Raw genomic sequence first — 22,473 nt, 5'->3', positions numbered from 1 at the left:
TTTTAAAATTCCAATGTAAATAAAACAATATGGGAATCCTTGGAGTTTTAAAAAATATTTTACTCCATGAGGTAAGAAATAGCCCAAAAGAAACAGATACAAAGAACATCAACATTATTTTAAAATCTGGTATCTCCCAAATAATTTTAACCTTCTTAGAAAATTCATTTATTTTATTCACTCGAAGTATAGTCAATATTAGCAGATATTATGTGCAAGGCACTGTGTGTACCAGGGAATACCAGGAGTGAGGGTTGGAGAGGTAGATAGGGGCTAAACCTGAGTTTAAATTTTATCTTAACACTAGAGGCCCTGTGCACGCATTCGTGCATGGGTGGGGTCCCTCAGCCTGCTGGCAATTGGGGCGGCTGGCTAGGGGGAGGGACTGCAGAAAGCTGGCCGGCCCTGGGAGGTTGGCTGTGGGAGCGCACTGACCACCAGGGGGCAGTTCCTGCGTTGAGCGTCTACCTCCTGGTGGTCAGTGTGCATCATAGCGACCAGTCTACCAGTTGTTCGGTTGCTTAGGTTTTTATATATATATAGATGCAGATGGAGAGACCAAAAAAAATTCTGAGCAGGAGTGCAATGTGATCACCAGTGCAAGTCAGATCACTCTGGCTACAATGTAAAAGAACGCTAAAAAGGGAAGACCACTAGCAGAATGTACTTTCAGAGACTATTGTAAAAGTCCAGATGAGACATGAAGAGCTTTGTTTAAAATCATCCCCCAAAATTTCAGAAGTTCTGCCTAAGCTTCATATTGCCAAACTGAAGCTCAAGAGTTGATAGGGCTACAACAGGGAAAATTAGTGGAGAAAGAGAAACTCAATAGTATTGATGAGAGACAATCTAGACAAGCAAGTAGAAAATGGTACCTACAGCTTACAGTAGCAGACAATAAGCAGTGTTCCAGGCCTTACTGTAGAAGTCAGGTAAGCAGGTGGTATCCCAACAATCAGGAAAAACACAATAGCGGAACATGTTTAATTTTACGGTTCCTGATGAAAAACTTATAAGAGATAACAGAGAGCTCAGCTATCCTGGAGTTCAGGAATTCAAAAATAGGACACAAAAAATAGGACAGCAGCAGGAAAGATACAGATTCTGGACTCAAATTAACTTTTCAAAACCCTAACTCTGCCATTTCTAGCTATAAAAGTCTGGACAACTCAGCATTTTCAGCCTCAATTTCTTCATCTATAAAAAGGGAATAAGACTACCCACTCCACAGGGTTGCTGGAAGAATTAAATGAGGTATCAATACTTTAAAACACCAGTAGAGTTGAACAAATAGCAGTTTCATCCCTTTCTCTTTTTCTTCCATTTTTCATTGAAGCTACTGAAATAGGGAAGTATTTTGCTTGACCACAAAGTCTGAAAGGCTTATCCAACTAGGCATTAAAGGAGGTTAGGTGAACAAAGGCAGGTAGGTCATTAATGCAAAATACCTTATGAAAACACTAGTTCATAAAGAAGTCAAAGTAAATGAGTCACACAAGTAAAAGGACCTTAAAACTGAAGTAGAGTAAAAGTTTAAATCATTGAATTAGCCCAATGTCACTACATTAAAAAAAAAAAAAGAAAAAGAAAGAAAGCAAAAAGGGAGAGCTCTCTGTATATTGAAGTGAAAAAATCTCTAAGGTATATTTTAAATTAAAAAAATTATTATATAAAACAACATGGTATGTTGCCTTTTACATAAAAGGTAGAGGGGGAAAATAACAATCTATATTTGTATTTTGTTTCTATTTACATAAATACTAGTAAAATATACAAAAACAAAAATTGGTTACCTATAGAGAAGAGAGGAATAGACATAGTAGTATTGAGACTTCTCAATATATACCTCCATATATTATTTTGAAATTTGAACCAAGTAACCATATTACCAATTAAAAAAGGAAATAAAATTTAAAATGCTTGAGAAACCTGAGTGTTCTGATAATATGTTCCACTACACTTACTAATTATGTATGACTTATCTGTACATATTTTAGCAATATGATAGATTTTTAAGTTCCTCCAAAGAAAGAATTATTATCTTGAAGATAAAGATCATGTCCCATTTGTTCTGTAACCTCACTGCCAAGCATGGTGTCTGGCACCTAGCTAGTATTCAAAGAATACATTAAATTGACTCTGGATTGCCTAAAGAATACATTAAATTGACTCTGGATTGCCTAAAAGCTTTCCAACTGAAGTCACCTCCAATTCTGCATATATTTTTAAATTGTACTGCTTATCTATGTACAAAACCATACTTGAATTTTAAGAAGGAGATTTGACTTGGGGTGGTGAACACACAATACAATACACAGGTGATGTATTATAGAATTGTACAACAGACACCTATATAATTTTATTAACCAATGTCATCCAAATAAATTCAATAATAAAGAAAAAATTCAAGTTTTTATAAAAATGAGGAAAACTCTTCTAATTAACAATTGTTTACCAAAAAAAGGCAAGATATAAATTTAACTATTAATAAAATAAGATTGACAATTACCCCTGGATCACTCCAAAGACTCAACGTAAGATGGCAATCATTTGAAATTGATCAGGGAACCAGCCCAGATACTTACCAAAGTCTGTTCATTTCCTTGATAGCATGTATTGCTACCTAGTTTTACTTATCCATCTTTCAAATAACCACTATAGTTGCTTTTTCTTAATTCCAAAAATTTTTTTTTCTTAGTTCTGTTCCCCTATTCTTCATGACCCAAAAGATCTTTCTTCTTCTCTTATGACCAAATTTCTTAAGAGTTTTCTGGTCTCTATTCATTGTATGTCTAGTTTCCTCAATTTAGTTTCTTATCACACCCCTCTTATAACTCCTCTAATAAGACAATGAATGTCAAACTTTAGTATACCTAAAACCGTAGCAGCATTTAAGTAGATCTCCTATGCAACTCTTCCTCACTCCTCACCCACCCTTTAAAGAATCTAAAAGGTGTGTGATGAAACCTGATCATTTTCATCGGTATCTCATTTGATTCTAATACAGGTAGCCTGCCTGAACACACCTGAAACCCAATTAGCTTAGGTCATCAATAACTGTCCAATAGTCACATTCAAAGCACTTTTGTTATCTCTTTCAGCATCTGACACCTTCCTGTAAACTCCTTCCTTCTACCACCTTCTACCATACAACTAGACTCTTCTCTCTCACCACCATTCTATCTCCTTTACTGGCTTCTTCACTTCCTGATAACCCATAACCTTTAAATAATAGTGGTAGGGGCTGTCAGTGACTCTCTTCCTAAGTTGACAAACTTCGTAAGCAGTAATAGGTGCTTCAGCTACCACCTATATGCCATCCCAAACCCTGCCATTTTGAATTCCAAACTATTTTCAGGTAGTCAGAGGCTATGTAGTACAGGAGGGAAACAAAACAAAACAAAACAAAACAAAACAAAACAAAACAAAACAAAACAAAAAAACAACCCAGCAAAGATGCTTCAGCATCATGCATATCGGAATTCAAAATATTTGCTCTACTATTTACATGATAACATGCCCAAAGCCACACACTTTTCTGAATTTCAGCTTTGTTGTCCTTTAAAACTGGAGACAACATGTTTGTAACAAATTTTTGTTTAGATTAAATGAGGGAAATAAAAAGATTAACTGAGAAGCTCCATTCCCTTCCTAGCAGGAACTTGAACGCATCCTTGAGGACCCATGCCATAGGACTCAGAGGTGGCAGATAAGGGACAACTAGCCTAAGGTTGGGAGATTAGAAAATATAAGAGTTTGAGCAAATAAGTAAATATACTGAGCATAATGGGAGCCAATTTCTCGCTGCTGGAGAAGAGATTTATAAATAAATTTTTAAAAGTCAGTAAGAACTTATGATGACCTTGGTACAAAATGCCTGGCTTACTACAGTACTAAATAAAAATTATTTGACCTTCCCTTTCCAGCTGCTTGAATAAAAAATCTTAAAATCATCAACTCTTTTCCTCTTTCCCCTATATCCAAATGGACTCTCAGTTCTAGAAAAACTACCTAAGAAGTTTTCAGCTTTTCACATCCAATTTTTATTTCCCCATCTCTCCATTTCCAGTTCTTACCATCTCTCACCTGGACCACAGCAAGAGCATCCTCACTGGTCTCTCTGCTCCAATTTTAACCTTATCTTTGCACCATCCTTACATCCTTGCATCATTATCTAAAAAAACCTAGTTACTTTTCAAAACTTATATCTAATTTTATTGTTCTTTTATTTAAGTACCTATAATTGCTCACCGATGTAAATATTGATTTTCTAAGAGGAAAATTAAACATGTGTGAAAGCACTAGCAATGCAGAAGCACTAAAAAGATATTTCTCTCTCTCTCTCTCTCTCTCTCTCTCTCTCTCTCTCTCTCTCTCACACACACACACACACACACACACACACACACACCAATGAAGTGGTAATTACTGGTGGGGTGGGGATGGAGGAACTTGACATCTTTTATGCTTGTTTTAGGATTTTGTACTGGTTTTATTTTTTATTGCATATTGGGAATGCCAGGGATGAGTAGGTATCATAAACTTTCCAATACGTAGAGCCTCTAAAACAATGCTTTTACCAATCCTTTGCCCAACCTGGCATCAAAGAAAAAAAACTTTTAGCACACTGGGACAAGCCAAGGAGACGATTCAAGGTCAAAAGAAACCATCCTGGGTGGCTCAAATATGCCCAGTCCTTTAGATCAGTGGTCAGCAAACTCATTAGTCAACAGAGCCAAATATCAACAGTACAACGAATGAAATTTCTTTTGAGAGCCAAATTTTTTAAACTTAAACTTCTTCTAACGTCACTTCTTCAAAATAGACTCGCCCAGGCCATGGTATTTTGTGGAAGAGCCACACTCAAGGAGCCAAAGAGCCGCATGTGGCTCGCGAGCCGCAGTTTGCCAACCACGGCCTTAGACTGACAGGCGTCTTGCTCTTAGCATTAATGGTAAACCATTCATGGCCTACCAACTAGTTGGAAAGCTCTGTTCTAAAGGTCTTAATATGATCCCACTCATCACCCAAACAAGGACCCTCACAACCTTCCCTCTCCTACCATAGTTAACACACACATACAGGCACACAGATTCACAAACAAAATCAGATACCAATACCCATCCCATAGACAGAGACAGACACGTACAAGACAACTTGCATTTCTCCAAACACACTACGCATCCTTTTATACTTCTGACTTTTTGTACGTGCTGTTCTATCCAGATCAATTCCAACTCACCCTCCAAGACACTGCTCAAATGCTACTGCTGCTTCCCCCAGATCTTATTACACTTATCACTCTGAATTGTAATTGTTTGTTGACATGTGTTACCACCCTAGAATTTGAGCTCAAGAAATCATGTTTATCACTGATCCCTATAATAGACATTCAGATGTTTAATTAACATCCTATATAATAAAAGCCTAATATGCTAAGTGTCCGGTCGGCCATTCAACCAATCAAAGCATAATATGCTAATGATATGCTAAGGCTGTTCAACCACTCACTATGACATGCACTGACCACCAGGGGGCAGACACTCCGACTAGTAGGTTAGCTTGCTGCTGGGGTTAGGCCGACTGGGACTGAATGAAATGGGCCGGACACGCCGTAGAGCCCTCCAGCAGTCCCTCCCTGGATGGCCAACCTCCCGCTTCCCTCCCCAGCCCTGATCATGCACCGGTGGGGGTCCCTTGGCCTGGCCTGACCCCTCTCGCAATCCAGGCTGAGTGCATGAATTTCATGCACCGGGCCTCTAGTCCTATCTAATAAAAGAGTGATATGCAAATTGACCGTACCTCCTCTAGACCCACAAGCCATGCCCACCAGCCAATCCGGAGTATGTAAATTAGCCCAACCAAGATGGCTGCAGCCACAGAGAGAGCAGGAGGCTTGGGTTGCCCCAGCAATGGAGGAAGCCAAGCTTTCCGCCTGCCCTGGCTGGCCCAGGCCTCCACTCAAGGCTACAATGTTTCAATTATAGAAGATAAATAAATCCCAACAAAAATGGCGGCAGCCAGGGTGCTGGAGAGAGCAGGAGGCTTGAGTTGCCCCCGGCGATGGAGGAATCCAAGCTTCTGCAGCCCTGGCCAGCCTTGGCCTCTGCTCAAGACTACAAAGTTTCAATTATAGGAGATAAATAAATCCCAACAAAAATGGCTGTGGCCACGGAGCGAGCAGGAGGCTTGGCTCCGCTCAAGGCTACAAAGTTTCAATTATAGAAGATAAATAAATCCCAGATACCTGGGCCTCCCCTTGGGTCGCCGGGGGGCATGGCCAGCCTGCAAACCACCACAGGCCCCTCACCAAGGCCGCCCCACAGCCCAAGGGAACCCCCACCCTGATCCGGGACAACCTTCAGGGCAAACCAGCCGGCCCCCACCCGTGCACCAAGCCTCTATCCTATCTAATCCTATCTAATAAAATAATAATATGCAAATGGACCATTACTCCAACACACAATATGGCTGCCCCCATGTGGTCAAAAATGACTGCCCCCATGTGGACACAAGAAGGCCACCACAAGATGGCCAGCAGGGGAAGGAAGTTGGGAGGGACCAGGTCTGCAAGGGAGGGCAGTTGTGGGCAATCAGGCCAGCAGGGGAGGACAGTTGGGAGGGACCAGGCCTGCAAGGGAGGGCAGTTGGGGGCGATCAAGCCTGCAGCGGAGGGCAGTTAGAGGTGACCAGGCTGGCAGAGGAGGGAAATTGGGGGTGACTGGGCCTGCAGGGAAGGACAGTTGGGGCGGGGTGGACCCAGGCCTGCAGGGGAGAGCAGTTGGGGGGACCAGGCCTGGAGGGGAGGGCAGTTAGGGGCAAACAGGCTGGCAGGGGAGCAGTTAGGCATCAATCAGGCTGTCAGGGGAGTGGTTATAGGGTGATCAGGCTGGCAGGCAGAAGCAGTTAGGGGCAATCAGGAAGGCAGGCAGGCGAGCAGTTGGGTGCCAGCAGTCCTGGATTGTGAGAGGGATGTCCCAGATTGGAGAGGGTGCAGGCTGGGCTGAGGGACACACACCCCCCTCCCCCGTGCACGAATTTTGTGAACTGGGCCTCTAGTTATATATAAATGTTCACTACATAATTCACCAATAAGCCAAATATTTTTCTTTCTTTTTTTTTTAATCCTCACCCAAGGACATGCTTTTTTATTTATTTTAAAGAGGAAGGAAAAGGGGGAGAGAGAGAGAAAACATCAATTTGAGAGTGAAACATCCATTGGTTGTCTCTCTCATGCACCTGGACTGGGGAATCAAACCTTGAACTTGGATATGTGCCCTGACCAGAAATCAAACTCGTGACTTTTCTGTGACGGGACGGGACGATGCTCTAACCAACTGAGCCACACAGGCAAGGGCAACCAATTTTTCAAAATACATTAATTAAAACAATGAGGTACAATTTTACAACCAAATTAGCATTAGGATTTTTCCAAAGCAAGAACACCCATTGTTTTTAAAAGAAAGATTTGGCATAGAAATATTCTTACCATTGGACCCCTTTCCCAGTCCTAGGGTTTTAGACTAAGGAAACAAACAAGCACAAACATATTCAATGCAGATTATAACATTGGAAGCTTTAGAAATAACCAAAATGTTTAACAAAAGGTAAATGACTAAATCAATCACCTGATCAATAAATCATGTGAAATGTCTAAGCAACTACTTAAGTTATGACAATGGGAACAGAAAAATGATATCAGCTACCATTTATTGATCATCTCTTTTATTTAAAAAATAGTGCCAGATGTTTTATACATAGTACCCTAATCCTCACAACAATTCAAGGCCAACTATTATCCTAATTTCATAGTTAAGGAAGTCTGCTCAGAGGTTATATAATTTGCCCAAGGTTTTTGAGATCACATTCCAACCCAGATCTATCTAACTCCAAAGTGTGTCAGCTTTTCCCTACATTACATTGCCCCTGCTATACAATATTTACAGTATATTAAACTCAAATTATATCTCTACCACACAACTTTATTTTTAAAAATATGGACAACTGCCTGGAAGGAAACAAAAACGTCTATTAGAGTGGTGATTAAGGATGAATGTTGTTACAGTAATTATCCTTTTTCTAAAATTAGCAACTTTTTAAAGCAGAATTGATAAGCAATAGACTAAACTCATGAGGCAATACAAAAGAAACAATCCCCATTTTTAATTTTTTTACATTTTCATTAAAGACAGAGTAGGTAAAATAAAAACTTAAGAAGGATGTACTCAATTGAAATATCTAAATAATCACATATTAACCCCAAGGTGCTTATTACCAGGATTCAAAATCTAGTCATTATGACTGGATTAGGCAGCATTCTTCCAGGAAAAAAAAAAAGGTGAATTTTGAGGAATACTTGAAGAGAAGACATATGGACTGGAGATAGGAATGTTTAAACTGAGAAATCATGGGCAAAGGAAAAAACAAGTTTTCTTTTTAAGCAATAATGAGAAACAGGGTGAGGAAGTTGGTGGAAAGTCTTCAAGGCCAAGCAGATAAGTTTGGGATTAATTTGATAAGCAAAAGAGAACCATATTCTTAAATGGGAAGGTGGCATGCTGAAATATGGTCTTTAAAGATCCAAACTTTGTTCCAAGGTACTGCCTTTGGTTACACAGTGTTTCACCAAACAACTGGGGGTGGAGAGGAATAATCCATTATCTTTTATTTGTGCTTTATACATACTCTGGTCAAAAAGAGAAACTGACTAAACAATAAAAATCTATAATAATAAAAGGGTAATATGCTAATTAGACCGGATGTCCTTACAACCTACCTTCCAGATGAAGCCAGGGCTTCGAGGGAAGCCCGGGTCCCAGGTGCCAGCCAGCGGCCAGAGGGAAGCCTAGGTCCGAGGTGCCAGAGGGAAGCTGGTGCCAGCAGTTGGGGGAAGGAAGGCCTACTCTTACAAGAATTTCGTGCATCGGGCCTCTAGTCATCATTGGGGAGGAAGGCCTTTCAGATATAATGCTTGTGAATATTAAATGCCACTGTACATTTTAATAAGAATCATATAAGTTTAGAGCAAGAAGGATGCTGGAGATAACCTTTTAGTGACCACCTCTTCATTTTCAAAATGAATTAAACTGATGCTCAACAACTAAATAACTTGCCTAATGTCATATATAGCTAGTAGAATATTCAATATTAAAACTCAGATTTTATAGGCAGTAAGATATAAAGCTGTGCTGTCCAATATTGTAGCTACTAGAAACATCTGGTTATTTAAATTTAAACTGATTAAGATTAAATAAAATTTTTTAAAATTTATAATTGATTTGTAGAGAGACTAAAGGGGAGAGAGAGAGAGAGAGAGAGAGAGAGAGAGAGAGACAGACATTGATTTGTTGTTCCACTTATTTATGCATTCACTGGTTGACTCTTGTATGTGCCCTGATCCGGATCGCAACCTTGGTGTATCAGACATCACTCTAACCAAGTGAGCTGCCCTGCCAGGGCCAAAATTAAATACAATTTTAAATTCAGTTCCTCGGAAATAAAATTTTAAATTCAGTTCCTCAGACACGATAGTCACATTTTTGAGCGCTCCATGCTGCACATGGCTACCACATCTGACAGTGCAGAAAAAAGAATAACGTCATTTAGTTTAATGCTGTTTTGTTGATGAGATGCCTTAAGAACTTAACCCTTTTTTCTATCAGTTCGCCTATGGTAAAATTGGTTTCATTATACGTCATTTTCCTTAAAGTCACAGAAGCAATCTATGACTTTAAGTGAGGACTTAGACTTACTGTACTTCCACCACTGTAGAAAGTTTACCTGGACACCAAGATCTAAAGAATAAGCTTCAGAGTCAGACAGACCTAATTTGAATTCTACTTACTAGCAGTGTGATCCTAGACAAATTAATTTCTCCTTGCCCTCATTTGGGGAGGAGAAGGGAAAAGCGGGAGATTGTTAATACCTACCTCACAAAGTGTACTTGAAGATAATGTGGGATAACACGAAAAGCCCCTTTACACTGTCTGGCACATAAAAGACAATAAACACTTCCCTTCTGGGTCCTTTTTTCCCCCTACTCCTCAATATAACCTCCTTGTTAAAAGATACAAACACAATAACTCACCCAAATTAGTATCTTCCTTCCCCTCAAGATAATCCAGAGTACCTAATTTTCTTCTGTTCCTGCCAATTTCTTCAAATACTTGCACCTCTCTTCCAGTGTTTCTATTTAGGAATAATGAAATGAAGAATGAATGTAGAGGGAAATGCCTCTAATAAAGTGCAAGAGAATGGAACAAACTGCCCCTCTGTTTTCCATCCTATTTAAATATGACTATACTGACTGATCAAAGTAAAACATATTATACCGTTCATAAATAATGGAATTCTACACCAATAAAGTCGATTTCACCATCTGTACTAATAACTGGATATTAAATGAAGAAATAACACTTTCCCCCTAAGGTACTACTTTCCAGGGGAAAAAAGGATCTCCAGAATGCTAAACCAGTAGTCAAGGCTTCACAGCTTAATCTAGTGAACTGACAAATTTAACAAAACTAGACTACAGCATATAAAAAACTTCACAACATGCATGTTATCAACCCAGAAAAACAACAAAATTCAACTCAGTTTATAACCAGTGAATTTCTGCCAATTCTATATTTTATTTAGAATGAACAATTCATATTTAGCTACATAAAGTCACATAACTTGCCGTTTCTAATGAGATTACCAATATTACATTCCTAATAACATAAAGAATTAAAGCAGAACTTTTAAACATACGTCTTTAAACTTCCACTAAACAAAATTTCTACATATTTTTTAAAACTTTCTTGTTATTTAAAACTGACCATATTAACTTTCAGAGGGGAATAACAAAAGTCCTCTCATCAACAGTCAATAACAGCGTCTCCTTGAAATTATCTGGTAGTCTCTTATTTTACTCCTTAAAGATTACTAAAAAACCAATGATCCCCCTTATAGAATTTAGAATAAGTCATAAATAGCAAGTAGATAACATTGCACATTGTACTGTCCTTTACAACTCAAATTATGTTTAGTAGACAAAACTAAAAGATGTTTAATATACAAATCACAGAGTTTAATAATCCATGGTGGTTCACATGTATTTAAGAAAATTATTTAGGTTTTTATTACTATCCCACATAAAGTATTTTATACATTAAGAAAAAAAAATAAAAAGGCTTCTATGCCTGAACTTATACCACCTAATTGTGTGAGAGTGTATCGTTTTTTTAAAGTCCTTCAATAATAATGAAGTGTACATTGGTCACAGTAGAATAGTTCAAATGAATTTTCCTGAGGCTGCATTCTGAATACATCTGACCCAGAAAGTATTTTTAGCAAGTGTGTTCAATCAATGCTGGTTTTATGCCTAGCCTAAATTAGAAATTGGTTGTCACAAATTTAAAGTAACAAAGTTACTAGGAACATTTGAAGATATTCAATTAGAACACAAGAAAAAATCTCTGAAACAATTCAATACCCACAAGCTAAGCAGGTTAGAAAATAGGCAATAAGAAAGGCATATCCTCATTCATTACTGCTTTTGAGGAACCTGTGATTTTTCTATCTTAATAAACTTTAAACTGCTCAATTAATATTAAAAACTACAAAATTGTGGCTCTTTGTGTTTTCAAAATATTTTGCCAAATGTTTAAAATAGATGAGCTAAATAACAAATATTCCCATGTACAAAAAACCCCACAGGTTTCTCTTCTTATAAACCACCAAGATCATATTATGGAACCATGCACATGTTTCAGTGCAAAAACGGTAACAAAGGTATGTGTACCATTAAAAAAAAAGAAGAAAAAGAGTTTTTGTGGTAAGTGGAGCACGAATTTATTCTGACCAAATATGGTGGGGGTCCACAAAATGATTGCACTCTTTTTCATTATGAGTTAGTAAAGACATTCTGTACAAACACACAAACATTTGCTTACAAAGTCTTTTTTTTAATTTATAGGTTGAACTTATATTCATCAAATTCAGATGTAACTGATACACCTATCTCTCTTCCATTAAGCACACTTTGGGCTCTGATAATCATTTATTTTAAGGTTGTCTCCTCCCCGCTTAAAAAAAAAAAAAAGAATAATTAATTTTTTCTCAGGCTCCTTAAGGATCCAAAATCAGGATTTAAAAAAAAAAATAGGCCAGTCTTCTTTTCTACTTAAATCGTCTTTTACGAGGAGAATACATTGGTTTTCTGCCCTCTCCCCCCCCCTCCCCCAAACATGTTTTAAACGGTATTGTTTTAACTGGGTCTAAAATCTGGTCACATAAATCTTTTAGTATTCCAATTTCTTGATTCGAAAAGCAGTTGGCATCGTGTATATGTACAGGTTCTCCCCGAAAAAAGGAAGGGCTTGAAAATCCTGCAGATCGTCCCGGTACAATAGTGGTGTCCCTAAATAATGCAACCCCCAAAAGTCTCCCATGCTTAAGTGTCTCAGAAACATGCAAACATAGGGCTGTTCAACTGGAAACTGTTCCATTTTAAGGAACCGCTGGGAAATGCATCGGTACGCTTCTTCGGCTACATCTCAACTTTTTTTGCCCAACTACAGATTCTTAAACACAAGCATATACCGGCAGAATCCTGAAACTTAGAAACTTCAACCCTACGGCGTCCGTCTATGCAGCATGCAAGCAGCGCTCCTAGGACCCAGCCAAGAAAAAAAAGGGACTCCCATCAGCACTGGAAAACTCAGGTTCTAAAACCTTCCTTAGAGTTAGGTCCCGTGGAACATTCCGCCCACACACCTCCCCGTCCTTGTCCCGCTCACCGATCACATCTTCCGACTCTTACCCCAGGAGCTCGAGAGCAGAGGTCCCGGGGAGAAGGGGGAGCATCCTTTTCCCCCTTCCGTTTAAATCAACCTGGTACCTCGGGGCGGCCCTACCTGGCTCGTTCCCCCAGAGCCACCCTCGCCGCAGGTAACAGCCTCGCGTAGGACGCGCGGGGCCGAGGCCGGCGGAGACCCGAGAGCCCCTTACCTCCGTGTCACAGCCGCGTCCTCTCGGCTGGAGAAGAAAAGCCTCGCGGCCCGGGCGGCGGGGAGAAGCGCGTCCGCGCGCCGCGCCGGGGTCTCCCTCAGCGGCCCCGCAGCACCCGCCGCCGCAGCGGCCGCGCCAGGGCTGGGAGCGGCCGGCACCGCCTCATACTGCGGGGCTGCCGCGCGCGGGCCGGCGCCGCCGGGAGACCGGAGGGCGCGCTCCCACCTCGCAGCGGGGATGACCTAATCCACACCCCCCAAAAGTGCCGTGGGGGAGGGGAGCCCCGGGAGGGGCCCGGGCCCCAGCCTCCGACCCTCGGCCACAGCCAAGTTTCTCCCCGCCCCGGCTCAGGCTCGAGTTCCACCCCGGGGACCCAGGAGTCCTGGGAGAACAATGGGGGGGCCGTGAGGAGCGGAAGAGCGCGCAGCGCGGCGTGAGCGAGCGGGTACTCTGGGGCTGCGCTGCTGTGTGCGAATGCGAGAGGCGCTCGGTCCCCCGCCTCCCTCGCCTCCTCCCCCTCTTCCTCCTCCTCCTAGGTCTCCTCCTCCCTCAAGCACACTCCGTCTCCCAGGCCACAGCATAGCAACCGAACATGGCGGCTGCGCAGACGCCGCCAGTCAGCGACCCGGAGCAGCGGCGGCAGCGGCACCAGGCGATCTCGCGAGAGGTGAGGCCAAACCCCTTTCCCGCTGGCGCAGGAGGGGGAGAGGTTGCACCAGCCAGTGCGCCGGAGGACACGCAGGTGCGAAGGAGGCCGGACCTGAGAGGTCGGGGAGGGAGACTGGGAGGAGGAGGCGGAGTGCTGTGGCTCCGCCCCTTGGCCCCGCAGCGATTGGTTACGAGAACATCGACACCCCTCCCTCCCCCCCCCCTGCTGTACCACTGACCTCGGGGACCGGACAGAGGGGCTAGAAACCCAAGTTTTAAAGGGGAAAATCAGACCTTTTGGCCCAGGTCCTCCCAACTTAAGTGCTAACAGAGGATATAGGTTTAGGATGCAGTTTAGAATCATTTCCTATCCTAAATATAGTCTCTAAAACAAACAATAAACGTTCATTTATGAAACATGTTTGGGTGCCTTCTGTGTGCCAGAATCGTGTGCTTTTAAAAAATGAATTAATTAACTCTCATAACACATACGAATTTGGTGTTATTTTTCCAGGGTTTTTTCCCAGGTGCATTCGAATATTTTATTGAAAATACAAACATTGGTGATAAGACAGATGCAGATACCTACGGGCTGGGTGATGTCAGCTGAAATGCTGGGAGGAGAGATTTGGGAACCTTCACCCTTCCTTTGCCTTCATTTTTTTGTCAGCGCACTTGTCGGTAGCCTGGCGCCTTATGCTCTTCTTGCTCTTAGCTTCAGCTCCTCACCAGAGCTAGCCTTCCTACAAGCATTCTTTCAACACGCTCCCTCAAAGCCAACACAATGCCTGTTTACTAATTAACTGTGGTTTTCACAAGATAAACTTGCAAATTCATACAAATCTGTGAAAGACAGCGATTACTATTGACCCTCTTCTCCCTCGAGCCTCCCTTCAGTTTTTCCATTTTAAAAAGACAACCTGTCAGTCCATATTTTTCCTGCTTTATCTCTTTTACTCACTTTCCTTCCCAGAGCTTAGTTCCAACCTGTGCTCATTCATTCTTCCTTAAATATGTTTTTCTCGCTCTAGCTCTCCGTTTTCTATACCTTTGTTCATACTATTCCCTCCACTAAAATGCTTTTCACTTCATCTCCACCTATCAACATTATATAATCAGGTTACAAGGGACTTCCAGCAGAAGTAAAAAGTAATTTCTTCCTCGTTTCACATTGATAGTTCTGGTTTTATACCTCCCTTTTTCTTATACTGCACAAATTACTATATAATACTTAGCTCTGTGTGAGTCATCTCCATTACTACATACTAGTAGTAAGATACTTGAGGGCAAGGACCTTGTCTTAGTTATCTTTCTATCCCCTATAATGCCTGATGACACTGCCAGATGCCAAAAATGTTTGTTAAAATAATGAAATGCTTAAATCGCTAATTGGTGAGATTTCAGGAAGGTACGTGGGACAGAGCAGGCTCTTCCTGAGCTTCAATCTGGTAGGTTGCTGGATCTCTGGGTGATCCTGGTCTGGTCTAGATATGTCCTTGTTGATGCCTTGTAGAGCCTTGTAGCTAGTCCCCCAACTAATCTCCCTATCTCCAGACCTTCCCTCTCCAGCCCATTCCTCCCACCCCCATCCATAAATCACTATGACCTTTTATACAAATGAAAATCTGAGTTGTAATATAAATAGAGCTGTAGTCTCAACAACCTTTGTTTTGGGACACTCCACAGGGTGCACTCTTTGGATAAATAAATGTAATTCTCATATCCGTTTCCTATTCTTTAGGAAAACTGTGAAGTCAACGTTTAAAACTTGAGATATAATTCACATATAAAAATTCACCCATTTCAAGTGTACAACTCAGTGCTTTATAGTATATTTACAAAGTTGTGCAGCCATCACCACTATCTATTTCCAGAACATTTTCATCAGGAAAATGAAATCCATACCTATGAATTGTCATTCTCCACCCCCGCCACCCCCTAGCTCCTGTCAACCACTAATTTACCTTTTGTCTCTATGGACTTGCCTACTCTGAACATTTTATATACTAGTAAATGGAATCATATATATTGCAAATCATCTATGTAAATTTTGCTCTTATTTTAAATTATAATTTAAAAAAATTAATGTATGCCTATTCTGGATCATTTTGATGACCACCTTATAATCAGTCAAATACTGCCACTTGATTTTGTATTTGGCACCAAAAACTATAATTTCCTTGAGCTAATGAGAAAAGAATATTCTTATGGAGATGACAGTGTTCTGGCTAAGTGAAGGTCAAGTGTCCTCATGGCACATTGTATAAAAGTTTCACAAAAATTCAAATAGAGAAGAATATTGGGATAATTAAATTGATTATAAGCATTCTTTTAAAAGCCTGTACAATAGCAGTGAGTTCCATATTTTCATTGCAAAGGATGATTTAATTTCAGCAAAACAACATCATCAACTACATTACATAATAATATTAATTAATTTTTTTTAATTTGTCAATTTAATTTGCAATATTTTTTGTTTTATAGAGGTAGAATTGCTGTGAAAATAAGGACTTTATACATAGTCTTACGTTTACACTTAATTAAGAAACATAATTTAAATAATTTAATTTCACATTCAAGAGTGAGCAAGACTTTTTTTTTAAGTGGCCTCAAACACTACTAGATATTGGCAAACACTGCTATTGACTGAATTTTTTCCCCTTGTCTGCAGCCTGCCTTTGGCTATGCTTTGGGAGAATAAGAGCAAGGTTGTGTCCACACTTGCAGGATGTTGGCAGGAAAGACTGGTGTTTCTACACTGTGTGGTTGACATTAGGACCTCTCCTAACCCTGGGTAGCTACAGCCAAGAGGGAATAGACATTTGTTTTAGCCTCTGTAGCCTACCCAGGCTTCCTGGGCCTTGGCAGTGAATTCTGGCAGCCACAGGCAGCAGAGACAGAGCCTTGACCAGGCACAGTGGCTGACTGACTAACCCCGTTCCCCAGGCCCCCACCCCCATCAGCAATTTGGGAGGATCCTTTGGAAGAAATGAGTAACCCTTGGGTTACTGGGGATATCTAGGGGAAGACCCCCAAGGGAAAGCTGGACTCATCTTGCTAGAGCTTAGAGCAGTGATGGGCAACCTTTTGAGCTTGGTGTGTCAAATTTCACCAAAAAACTGAGCATAACTCGGGTAGTGTGTCACTTTGAGGAAAAAACATTATTTCGCAAATGTTTCATCCTCAGGAGCAGCAAATGTTTCTTCCTCGGCATGTAGCCGCGTGTCATCAGAAATGGCTACGCGTGTCAGTGCTGACATGCGTATCATAGGTTCGCCATCACTGGCTTAGAGTGTTGTGAATTTTAACATTAAAAAACACATGACTTAAAGTGACTTGAATTTTTTGCCTAAACTGGTGAGGTGGTACATACAAGGTGCACAGCCTTTCAAACACCTCTCTGACACATGACCTTAATTAGATATCCATCTGCCTTAGCTGCACAATTAAGGAGGAAACTTATCTTTTTACCTGTCTGGAATCTTCAGGCATAACTTGAAGCAAAGCAAAGCAAACAAATTTAAACAGTTTATACCTTTAAATAGGTGTCATACATTTTCCCAACAAGTTCAGAACTCTGTAGCTTGGGCTTCCTCTAATTGTAGAGCCAATTTATATATACTTATATAGTATGTATTTACACACACACACACACACATATATATATATATATATTTTTTTATTTATTTATATATTTTTAATTAGCTAGCATATATCCTCTGGTGCAGTTGGCCCAGATTTGCTCACTCTGTCAACATGGCCCCTCCCTCTTCATTTGCTAGCAATTCCTTCCTTCCTTCCTTCCTTCCTTCCTTCCTTCCTTCCTTCCTTCCTTCCTTCCTTCCTTCCTTCCTGTAGCAGCAGAAGACTCAAGTTAGCAATCCCTGGAATCAAGAACTATACAGAAAAATGTAGAAATCCTACATAATAAAATGGTAATATGTAAATTACCATCACTCCGCTACGCCCACGATTGGGCCAGCAGGAGGCGCAGGGGGCGGGACTCAGGGTGGCCGGGGTAGCTGATTGGGCCAGCAGGACGCTGAGCCATGGCTGCGCCGGAGGCTTTCGGAAGGCCTGGTGCACCGGCGGACAGCTGGCCAGCTCCCCCGCGATCAAAAGCCAAAGCGCGGGAGCTGGCCGGCTGTCTGCTCCGGCACAAGGCCTTTCGAAAGCCTCCGCCGCGCCGGAGGCTTTCGGAAGGCCTGGTGCACCGGCGGACAGCCAGCCCACTGGTGCACCAGGTGCATGATTAAATCATGCACTGGGCCTCTAGTTTTAAAATAAAAAACTTTTTCTTACTCCCAGTTTCACTCCCCAAAAGGTAAGTACTATTAGCAACTTCTTATATATACCTCCAGACTTTTATTCTATATAAAGTAAATGTATTTTTTCACTATATACAAGGGATTATACCACATATACTATATTTCACTTACAAATCTCCTTTACAGAGCACATATATGACATACTTTCTAAGGGTTGTACCATAATATATTTAATTTTCTATAATAAATGAGCATTTAGGTAATTTCCAATTCTTTGCTATTACATGCAATGCCTATAAAGAACATTTTCATCATAAAGCTTTGTACACATAACTAAGAATGTATCTAAGATAAATTCCTGTAAAGGCAGTAGCTGGGTTGAAGTGTATGGGCATGTTTAATTTTGCCAAATCAACTACCAATGTGTAAGTTACTATCATTCACTTCTTCCTTATCGTTTCTGGGTTTTATATCTTCCTCAATAAAAAAAAAACAAAACAACAACACAACAACTGTATTTTCTTCTAGTATTTTTAGATGATCTTTTAAATACTTAATCTTGACCCATCTGAAAATAATTCTGGTGTAAGGAGATAGGGATCCAGCTTTATTACTTTTATTATTAACTATCCAGTTGTCCATTATCGAATAATTCATCACACCCACACACACAAACAGGCTTGCTAAATTGCCTTTATCAGATATTAAATTCTAAATTTTGATTTAGGAATTTTTTAGTTTAATCCGTAGAACTATCTACTGCATCTCTGCATTTGTTTCCTATTGCTGCACATTACCACAACTGCAGTGGCTTAAGGCAGCACAAATTTATCCTATTACAGTTCTGAAGGTAAGATAATAAGTCTCTTCCAGCTGCTTAGAGGCCACCTGCATTATTTGGTTCATGGCCCCTCCTCTGTCTTCAAACCCAGCAGCCTAGAAAGTTCAAATTTCTGTCTATCACCTTCTCTATCTCCCATACCCTTTTGCTTTCCTCTTAAAGACCCTTGTGATTACAGTGGACCCATCCACAGAATCCACCATAATCTTCCCATTTCAAGATCTTTAATTCAATCACATCTACAAAGTCTGTTTTGCCAGGCAAGCTAACACAGTCACATAATCACCCTGTGGGTGAGGGTGTGTACATTTTTGGAGGCCATTATTCTGTTTGCCACAGCCTCTAATACCAAACTTTTTAGCTACTAGAGTTTCTAATAAGCTTTAGTATCTGAAGGAGTCAATTTCTCCTCATAACTTCTTTTTCCAAGATGAGCATGTTTTTAATTATATGAACTTAAAATGTGAGCCCATGATTGTGACTGAAATGTTAAATTACATCAACAGTGTATATGGTGTGCCTACTGTGGGATCAGATTTGTTATACTATCTAAAAAAATTATCTGCAGATATGTGTCTATTGTAGAGGGCCCCCTGGGAAGGCACATGGACATTTCTTTAAATTGTCAGCTGAGCCCGAGGCACTGGCAGAGTCGTGTCACGGCTACACCCCCCCCCAAGAAGGTGGGGGGTGTTATTCAGTTCTGACTTAACCTTTGTCCAGGTGTCGGCAGGGGCGGGTCTAGTTATGTAAATCTAGGAATGCTAGGGCCTACTAAAGAATGCAAATAAGCTCCTTTGATCCTAAGTTTTGGTGTTACTTCCTGGATTTTTGGGATATAAAAATAAACCTGCTGCATGGCTCATGGTGCTCGCTGCCTCTCCATCAGAGAGAATGGCGCCCACCTAGCTCCCAGCTTTATAAATCTATTTCTGCCTCTTGTCTCTTTCTTTCTTTAATTTCTTAATCCCCAGCTCCTCCACTCAGGAACCTGACCTGTTTCCGTTTCCGTGATGGACGCAGAAAAGAGAGAAAAACCTCTACAGTCTATAATCTATCTACACTAATAAAAGAGAAACATGCAAATTGACCATACCTCCACTACGCCCACAAGCCACGCTCACAAGCCAATCAGGAACAAGTATGCAAATTAACCCAACCAAGATGGCTGCGGCCATGGAGCAAGCAGGAGGTTTGGGTTTCCCTGGCAATGGAGGAAGCCAAGCTTCCCGCCCGCTCTGGCTGGCCCTGGCCTCTGCTCAAGGCTACAAAGTTTCAATTATAGAAGATAAATAAATCCCAACAAAAATGGCAGCAGCCACAGAGCTGGAGAGAGCAGGAGGCTTGGGTTGCCCCTGGGCTCTACTCAAGGCTACAAAGTTTCAATTATAGAAGATAAATAAATCCCAGACACCAGGGCCTCCACTTGGGTCACCAGGGGGCATTGCCAGCCTGCAAACTATCACAGACCCCTCGCCCAGGCTGCCCCATGCCCCAAGGGAACCCCCACCCTGATCCGGGACACTCTTCAGGGAAAACCAGCTGGCCCCCACCCGTGCACCAAGCCTCTATCCTATCTAATAAAAGAGTAATATGCAAATTGACTGTCACTCCAACACACAAGATGGCTGCCCCCATGTGGTCAAAGATGGCTGCCCCCATGTGGACACAAGATGGCCACCACAAGATGGCCAGCAGGGGAGGGCAGTTGGGAGGGACCAGGCCTGCAAGGGAGGGCAGTTGGGGGCAATCAGGCCAGCAGGGGAGGGCAGTTAGGGGTGACCAGGCTGGCAGAGGATGAAAGTTGGGGGCGACTGGGCCTGCAGGGAAGGGCAGTTCAGGGGGACCCAGGCCTGCAGGGGAGGGCAGTTAGGGGCAAACAGGCTGGCAGGGGAGCAGTTAGGCATCAATCAGGATGGCAGGGGAGTGGTTGGGGGTGATCAGGCTGGCAGGCAGAAGCGGTTAGGGGCAATCAGGAAGGCAGGCAGGTGAGCAGTTGGGAGCCAGCGGTCCTAGATTGTGAGAGGGATGTCCGACTGCCCGATCCCTACCAGGATTGGGCCTAAACAGGCAGTCGGACATTCCTCGAGGGGTTCCAGATTGGAGAGGGTGCAGGCTGGGCTGAGGAACACCTCCCCCCCTCCGACCGCTGTGCACGAATTTCGTGCACCGGGCCTCTAGTATAAATACATTCTTAGGACACTAATTACCCACTACAAGGCAATGAACCTGTTCCTAAGTCTTAATTTAAATATTATTAAAAAATTACTCATAAAATAAAACATGTTACTGCCCACTTATTATTCTCTAGATACCAGGAATACAGATAAGAAGTGGCCTTTGCCCTCAAGGCAAGTATTTTTCATTCTTAGGTTGTGACTTATTAGTGGGTTATAATATCAATTTGGTGGATCATTACTAGTATTTTGAAAAAAAGAAATGAACCAGACTGGAAGATATTAGAATACATCACACAAAGTGAATATTAAGATGGTACTGGGAAACTTTAACTTTAGTTATAATTTTGTGTGTATGTGGGCTGTGATGTAAAATGTCTTTGAGAGCTTATGGCCTGAGGGAGAATTAATCCTATATAATAAAAGCCTAATTGGCAAATCAACCGAATGGCAGAATGAGTGGGCGGCAGGTGCCAGGCCAGCCAAGGCAGGTGGCAGTGGGCAGAAGGAGGGGATGGCGACCACCAGCGGCTGCCGGGCAATGGGGGGGCAGTCGCCTCCCACAGAGGGAGGCCAAACTGCGGCTTAGGCCCACTCCTCGCGCCATCAGTCAGACATCCCCCAAGGGCTCCCAGACTGCGAGAGGGTGCAGGCCAGGCTGAGGGACTCCCCCACCCCCTGAGTGCATGAATTTTCATGCACCAGGCCTCTAGTAAGTAAATAAACAATACAAATTAATATAAGAAGTGCTTTCATCGATTAACCTGTAAACTCCATGAGAGGAGGAACCATGATTGTTTCACTTACCATTATTTCATCACAGCCTAACCTAATGTCTGATATGTAATCAGCCCTTAGTTATCCTATATAATATAGAGGTAATATGCAAATTAACCCTCATGCCCTCATGAGTTGGCTGCCTATGACCAGGCTGGCAGGGGGGTTAGTGAGGGATGACCAAACGACTGAACAGCAGGCTGCGTGGGGCGACCAGGCCAGCAGGGGGGTTAGTGAGGGATGACCAGGCCGGCAGGGGGGCTGTGAGGGGCAACCAGGCTGGCGGGGGGAGACCATTGGGGGCAACCAGGCCAGCAGCGGGGGCAGTTGGGAGTGACCAGGCCGTCTGGGGGGCAGTAAGAGACGACCAGGCCCGGGGGGGCAGTTAGGGGTGACCAGGCTGGTGGGGGGGGTACAGTTGGGGGCAACCAGGCCGGCAGAGGGGGCAGTTGGGGGCGATTAGGCTGGCAGGGGGGGGCAGTGAGGGACGACCAGGCCAGCAGGGGGGGCAGTAAGGGGTGACCAGGCCGGCGGGGGGGTGGGCAGTTAGGAGCAACCAGGCCGGAAAGGAGGGGGCAACCTGGCCAGCAGCGGGGGTCAGTTACGGGTGACCAGGCTGGTGGGGGGGGCAGTTAGGGGCGACCAGGCAGGCAGGCAGGTGAGCGATTAGGAGCCTGCGGTCCAGGATTGTGAGAGGGATGTCCGACTGCCAATTTAGGCCCGATTCCTGAGGGCTCCTGGATTGGTCCCGGATTGGGCTGAGCCTAAG

The 22,473-nt window shown here is 42.5% G+C and overlaps 1 protein-coding gene and 1 pseudogene across 6 annotated transcripts in view; one reads left to right on the top strand and one right to left on the bottom strand.

Moving 5' to 3' along the window:
- The window catches only part of PTPN4 (protein tyrosine phosphatase non-receptor type 4), a 257,666-nt gene extending 244,185 nt beyond the window's left edge, over positions 1-13,481 (bottom strand). For 2 of the 5 annotated variants that reach the window (XM_079782462.1, XM_079782464.1), the window contains exon 1: positions 10,088-10,190. The gene's annotated coding sequence lies outside the window, so the exon portion shown is untranslated. Of the gene's footprint in view, positions 1-10,087; positions 10,191-12,993 lie in introns of those variants that run through there. The other 3 variants (XM_079782466.1, XM_079782465.1, XM_079782463.1) reach the window with 3 other exon arrangements.
- A 104-nt stretch (positions 13,482-13,585) lies between these two features.
- The window catches only part of LOC307106074 (dual specificity protein phosphatase 5-like), a 103,989-nt pseudogene continuing 95,101 nt past the window's right edge, over positions 13,586-22,473 (top strand). The window contains exon 1 of the transcript in view: positions 13,586-13,660. The product of the transcript in view is annotated as a dual specificity protein phosphatase 5-like (transcript). The remainder of the gene's footprint in view (positions 13,661-22,473) is intronic.

This window comes from Cnephaeus nilssonii (genome assembly GCF_951640355.1).
Source record: "Cnephaeus nilssonii genome assembly, chromosome: 10".
NCBI lineage: Eukaryota > Metazoa > Chordata > Mammalia > Chiroptera > Vespertilionidae > Cnephaeus > Cnephaeus nilssonii.
This window is presented reverse-complemented; position numbering and strand designations above follow the sequence as displayed.